At 39.7% G+C, this 6,950-nt stretch overlaps 2 pseudogenes across 1 annotated transcript; both read right to left on the minus strand.

The window, feature by feature from the left end:
* Positions 1-256: 256 nt before the first annotated feature.
* LOC105527444 lies at positions 257-1,779 on the minus strand (annotated as a pseudogene). The gene has a single exon (XR_001004229.1). The product of XR_001004229.1 is annotated as an ATP synthase subunit beta, mitochondrial pseudogene (transcript).
* Positions 1,780-5,532: 3,753 nt separating this feature from the next.
* Positions 5,533-6,829, minus strand: LOC105527445 (annotated as a pseudogene).
* Positions 6,830-6,950: the final 121 nt, after the last annotated feature.

A 6,950-nucleotide genomic window follows, 5' to 3' on the forward strand; every position in this document is an offset into this window, starting at 1 on the left:
CTAAAATAAAAGTTGGAAAAAAGCAGATGGAATAAAAATTAGTTCTAATTTGGAAATTGAAAGTTATTAATAGCATTTTCATTTTTTGATGGGTGTACATTTTATTGGAAACCTTAAATAATTTTCAGAAGACATCTTCAATCAAGTTTCTTGTGTGGCCTACACAGAAAACTGAAGCTTTTTGGATTAGGGGTATATAATCCCCTGAAGGAGACAGACAGTACAGAGGACAAGGACCCCTCACAATGAATGGCCTTCAGCTAGCTTTTGCCACAGCTTCTTCAATGGGTCCCAGCCTATAGAAGGTCTGTTCTGGGAGATGGTCATATTCACCTGGCAAAATCTGCTAGAATCCTTTGATGGTATCCTTCACGGGTACCAGCTTCCTCATATGACCTGTAAAGACCTCAACAACCTGGAATGGCTGAGACAAGTAATGCTGTATTTTCTGTGCGCAGGACATAGTCAATTTGTCATCCTGAGAAAGTTCATCCATACCCAGGATGGCAATGAGGCCTTGGAGGGATTTGTAGCCCTGCGGGATCTTTTGCACCCCATGGGCCACATTATAATGCTCATCGCCAACAGTGTTGGGTTCTATGATACAAGAGGTGGAGTCTAGAGGATCCACAGCTGGACAGATGCCCAGTTCAGCAATGACATGGGACAGCACATCCAAATGAGCAAAAGTAGTAGCAGAGGCAGGGTCAGTCAGGTCATCAGCAGGGACATAGATAGCCTGTACAGAGGTGATAGATCCCTTCTTGGTGGTGGTAATTATTTCCTGCATAGTACTCATGCCAGTGGTCAGGGTAGGCTGATAGCCCACAGGAGAATGGATTCCACCTGATAAGGCAGACACCTCTGCATGAGCCTGGATGAAGCAACAGATTTTATCAATAAATAGCAATACATCTTGACCTTCTTGATCTGTGAAGTATTCAACCACAATCAGTGCAGTCAGAGTTACCTGGGCACGAGCACCAGGTGGTTCAATCATTTGACATATACCAGCACTATCTTGGAGGTGGCATGTTTTAAGTTGATAACATCAGATCACAGAATAAATCATTGCCCTCACGGGTCCTGTCACCAACACCAGCAAACACCGAGTAACCACCATGGGCTTTGGCGACATTGCCTACTAACTCCATGATCACTACAGTCTTGCCAACTCCAGCACCACCAAAAAGTCAAATTTTGCCAACCTTGGCATAGGGAGCTAGCACATCTGGTGACCTTGATATCAGTCACCAGAATTTCGTGCTCAACACTCATTTCCATGAACTCAGGAGCCTCAGCATGAATGGGAGAAAACTGTTTGGTTTTGATGAGACCTCTTTCATCAGGCTCCTTAATGACATTCATGATTCTGCCCAAAGTCTCAGGACCAACAGAAATTTTGATTGGTGCACCAGAATCCAGGACTTTCTGGCCTCTAACCAAGCCTTCTGTACCACCCACAGCAGTGGTCCTTACTGTGCTCTTACCCAAATGCTGAGCCACCTCCAAAATCAGCCTGGTCTTCCTGCCTTGCACTTCCAGGGCATTTAGGATATCCCATCAAGCCACTGCATTAATGACTGCCATGATGCCCCAGGTGAGAGCGTCTGCCTTCAACAAAGGAGATGCTTGTGCTGCATTGTCCCTGGCAGGATGGACTGCTGTGGGAATGGCCTGCAGTAAGAGCTGAGCTATGGATAGCGATGCTGAAGGACTGAGTCCCCGCAAGGTCCTAGAGACCGAGGCAGCAGCCGCAGAACCAACAAGACCCAACATGGTAGAGTCCGGGTGGAGTCTAGCACTTTCAATTTTGAAAGGTATTACTTTTGTAGAAACTGCCTTTTTTTCCTGCAGAAAATCTCTAAAATGTGATCAAAACAACTCTTTCTAAATTTACTTACATTTCTTGAGCTAAGCCATGTACTATGTATTCAATTTTTCAATTTACATGCTTTGAAGAAATATGTATTTTGAGCATGTAAAAACATAGAGGTGGTTAAGAGCTTGGCATTAACTTATGATGGGTAAACGAAGAAGTGGTCAGAAATGTTTTTCAGACATTTCTAATTAAATTTGTTTTAAAAATAAACTGATTAATTTCTCTGTCCATTTCAATTTATGATTTTGCAGCAAATATTTATGGACTTTTATAAACCTTTTGTTATTTGTTTCCTTATTTGCTGTTATTGATCCTTAGAATACGGATTGGGTAATTCTTTCTTATAATTGAAGTCGAATATAGAGAAGAAGCCTACTGAAGAGCTTTATGATATCATGTTACACCAGATACTCAGTAAATAGCTGCATGATATATGAGTAATTATTTAAAACAGGCTTTACTTTTTAGAGACATTTCAGGTTCAAACTTGAGCAGAAATTAGAGAGTTCCCTTCCATGCACAGACTCCTCCACAGTCAACATCCCACACCAGAGTGATACATTTTCTACAAATGGTGAAGCTACACTGATAACATTATCTCCGAAAGTCATGGCTTACATTAGAGTTCAGACTTGGTATTATACATTCTCTAAGTTTGGATAAATATATACTGACATGCATCTACCATTGTAGTATATGGAATAATTTTGCTGACCTAGAAATCCTCTGAGCTTTGACTATTCATCCGTTTCTCAACCCCGACACCTGGTAATCACTATCTTTTTATTGTCTCCGTAGTTTTGCCTTTTCCAGCATGTCACCTGTTGGAAATATACAGTATTCAACCTTTTTATATATGCTTCTTTCACTTAGAAATATGCATTTGAAGTTTCTTCAGGCCTTTTCATAGCTTGATGGCTCTTTTTTAAATTGTTGAGTATATTCCATTGTCTGGATATACCACAGTTTTGCTGAAGGACATCTTGGCTTTTTCCAAGTTTTGTCAATTATGAGTAGAGCTGTTATAAACATCTGTGTGCAGGGTTTTTTGTAGACATGAGTTTTAAACTCATCTAGGTAAATACCAAGGACAGCAATTGCCAAATCACATGGTAAGAGTATGTTTAGTGTTTTAAGAACTGCCAAACTGTCTTCTAAGGTAGCTATACTACTTCGTATTACTACCAGCAATGAATGAGAGTTTCCATTGCTCCACATACCTGTCAGCATTTGGTGCTGTCACTGTTCTGGATTTTGGTCATTCCAAGGGATGTGTAGTGGTATCCCATTGTTGTTTTAATTTGAATTTTCCTGATGGCACGTGATGTTGAACATTTTTTTTTACATGCTTATTTGCTATCTGTATATCTTCTTTGGTGAAATATCTGTTCTTGTCTTTTGCCCATTTTAAAATATTTTTGTATTATAGTAATTTAATTTTGTTCCTGTATTATATTAATTTAATCTTCGTTAAAACACAGGATTTAAAATGTGTAAAATAATTTCAGCTTTTGTTTTAAATTCAGGGTGTACATGTGCAGGTTTGTTACATGGGTATGTTGAATGATGCTGAGGTTTGGGATACAAATGATCGTGTCACCCAGGTAGTCAGAATAGTACCCAAGAGTTAGTTTTTCAGTCCTCATGCCCCCCACTTTCTTTACTTGTTTCTCCAATAGTCAGTCTAGTGTCTAGTGTATAGTCCAGTCCAGTGTTGACACCTTTATGTCCATGAGTACCCAGTGTTTAGTTCCCACTTATAAGTGAGAACATGTGGTATTTGGTTTTCTGTTCCTGCATCAATTTGATTAGGATAATTATTTGATGATTTTTAAATCTGATTTTTTACTTTCTTATTTGTAAGTTATAAGAGTTAACTGTACATTTTGGATAATAGTCTTTTATTAGATATGTATCTTGCAAACATTTTCTCATAGTCTGTGGCATGTCTGCTCATCCTCTTGGTGGTGTCTTTCATAGAGAAGTTTTAAATTTATTTTAGTTTACATATATTGTTTTATTTCAATAGCTTTTGGGGTATAACTGGTTTCTAGTTACATGGATGAATTATATAGTGATGAAGTCTGGGATTTTAGGGCACCTGTCAGCCTAGTAGTGTACATTGTAAAAGTAGTTTTCTATTCCTTTCCCTCCTTCTACCCTCCCAACTTCTCAGTCTCCAATGTTCATATTACCACTCTCAAAGCCTTTGCATACCCATAACTTAGCTCCTACTTAAAAGTGAGAAAATGCCATATTTGATTTTCTGTTCCTGAGTTACATCACATAGGATAATGGCCTCCAGTTCAATCCAAGTTGCTGCAAAAGAGATGATTGCATTCTTTTTAATGGCTGAGTAGTCTTCCATGGTGTGTGTGGAACATTTTCTTGATGGGCACTAGATTGATTCTATACCTTTGCAATTGTAAATTGTGCTGCAATAAACACACATGTACAAGTGTCTTTTTTATACAATGAATTATTTTCCTTTGAGTAGATAACCAGTAGTGGGATTGCTGGATTGAATGACGGGTCTCTTTTTAGTTCTTTGAGAAATCACCATACTGTTTTCCACAGAGGTTGTAAATACTACTTTACATTTCCATTAGCAATGCATATATATCCCCTTTATACTACATCCATGCCAACATCTGTTTTTTTTTGACTTTCTAATAATGGTCATTTTTGCAAGAGTAAGGTGGTATCTCATTGTGGTTTTAATTTGCATTTCCCCGATGATTAGTGATGTTGAGTATTTTTTTAATACACCTGTTGGCAATTTACATATCTTCTTTGAGAAATTTCTGTTCATGTTATTTGCTCACTTTTTAATGGGGTTATTTAGGGTTTTCTTTCTTACTGATTTGTTTGAGTTCCTTATAGATTCTGCATGTCTGCATATTTAGTCATTGGTCAGATGCACAGTTTACAAATATTTTCTCCCATTTTGTAGGTTGCCCATTTACCCTGTTGGTCACTTCTTTTGCTTTGCAGAAGCTTCCAGTTTAATTGGGTATCATTTATTTAATTTTGTTTTGTTGCATTTGCTTTTGAGGTCTTACTCATAAATTCGTTGCCTAGGCAAATGACCAGAAGAGTTTTTGCTAGGTTTATTTTGGGAATTTTTATAATATCAGGTATTAGATTTAAGTCTTTAATCTATCTTGAGTTAATTTTTGTATGTGCTGAGAGGTCAGAATCCAGTTTTATTCTCTTACTCATGACTACCCAAGGACACTGAATCAAGTGTCCATCCTGCAGTGTATATTTTTGTCTACTTTATCAAGGACAAGCTGGTTGTAGGTATTTGGTTTTATATCTAGGTTCTCTATTCTATTCTGTTGGTCTATGGGTCTACATTTATCACAGTACCATGCTATTTTGGTTACTATATCCTTGTAGTATGATTTGAAGTTGGGTAATGTGATGCTTCTAGATTTGTTCTTTTTGCTTAGAATTAGTTTGGCTATTCAGGCTCTTTTTGGATTCATATAAATTTTAGGATTGTTTTTTCTAATTCTCTGAACAATGATGTTGGCATTTACATAAGAATTGCATTGAGTCTGTACATTGTTTAGCATAGTATGGTCATTTTCACAATATTGATTCTTGCAATCCATGAGCAGCGGATATTTTTCTATTTGTTTGTGTCATCTATGATTTCTTTTTTTCTTTTTTTTTTTTTTTTGCCGGTGGAAAATAACTTTTATTGAGACCTCACCAGCTGCAAAATCTGTTCCTGGCACTAAATAAGCTTCTTCCTTTGCAATTTGGTCTTTCTTGAGTGGTCCCATGAATACTTTCTTCTCCTCCTTGATCTGGAAGTGCCCACGGCCAAATTCGAAGGTGGTGTCAGTGAACTTAAGGTCAATCTTCTCCAGGGCCCACTGTTTGGTCTGCACCAGCAAGGACTTGTGGAGGGTGAGCACTCACTTCTTGGTTCCCACCAAACAGCCTTTCAGCATGACAAAAGTCATTGGTCACTTCACCATAGTGGACAAAGCCACCCAGGCGATTGATGCTTTTGTCAGACAGGTCATAGTCAGTGGAGACCTTGTCCTTGATCAGTTTGCCGTCATTGATAAGATAGCCCTGGCCAATCTTATAGATCTTCTTGTTGATCTCAGTGCAGTGATGGTAGCCTTTTCTGTCCAGTGCATACCACAGGGAAGGCTGCACGAGCATGATGCCATGCTCTAATGCAGGTCACCTTGCACAGGCCTCAGGGGGTCCTGAGGGGCAGCCTCTTGCTGTGCAAATGACTGGTGACACCTTTGTAACCTTTCCTGTGGTCTCCCCAATGATGTCGATTATCTCATCCTGTCCAAACACTTGGTTTACAGATACCTGCTGCTCGAGCCTCTCTCGGGCTCAGTCCAGCTTCTTAGCCATGGTGCCTCGGTTCACCTGGATCTCCACCAGGTGGGCCTTCTGGCACAGAGGAAGTGGGTGCCTCTGGGTGTGGGCAATGGCGTGGATGACTTGGCAGTACTTCTTCATGCTGCTGAAGTCCTTCTCCAGCTGCTTCTTGCCATCATCATACTGCCATTTCTTGCAGTACTTGAGAAAGGCCTTCTTAGATTTATGACAGTTCTTATAGCCCTTTGCACTCATTGCTGATGTGCTCAGCAAAAATGGTCTTGAAGTTCTGGAGGCCTCAAGGAGTTTCCCTGTCACCCACATTGCCCACAACCACCATGGGTGATGTCTCCACAATGGACACAGCCTCTACCACCTCTTTCTTGTACACCTTGTATTCTGGCCTGTCAACTTCCCACAAGATGCGGGTCATGCCAGCCTTGTATCCCAGGAAGGCTGTGAGGTGGACCGAATTGGAAGGGTCATCTTAGGGAAGCAATTCACCTTCCCATGGTGACTGCTGCTGTACTTCTAAGGCAGGAAACCAAGGGACCCATGTCTGGGAACAGAGAACTTTCTGTGAGACATCATACTGTCAAATCCCGCCGGTAGAGTCATCTATGATTTCTTTCAACAGTGTTTTGTAGTTCTCCTTGTAGAGATTTTCACTTAACGATAAAGTATATTCCTAGGGTTTTTTTTTTTTTTT

This window comes from Colobus angolensis, unplaced genomic scaffold (genome assembly GCF_000951035.1).
Source record: "Colobus angolensis palliatus isolate OR3802 unplaced genomic scaffold, Cang.pa_1.0 Scaffold624, whole genome shotgun sequence".
Taxonomy (NCBI): domain Eukaryota; kingdom Metazoa; phylum Chordata; class Mammalia; order Primates; family Cercopithecidae; genus Colobus; species Colobus angolensis.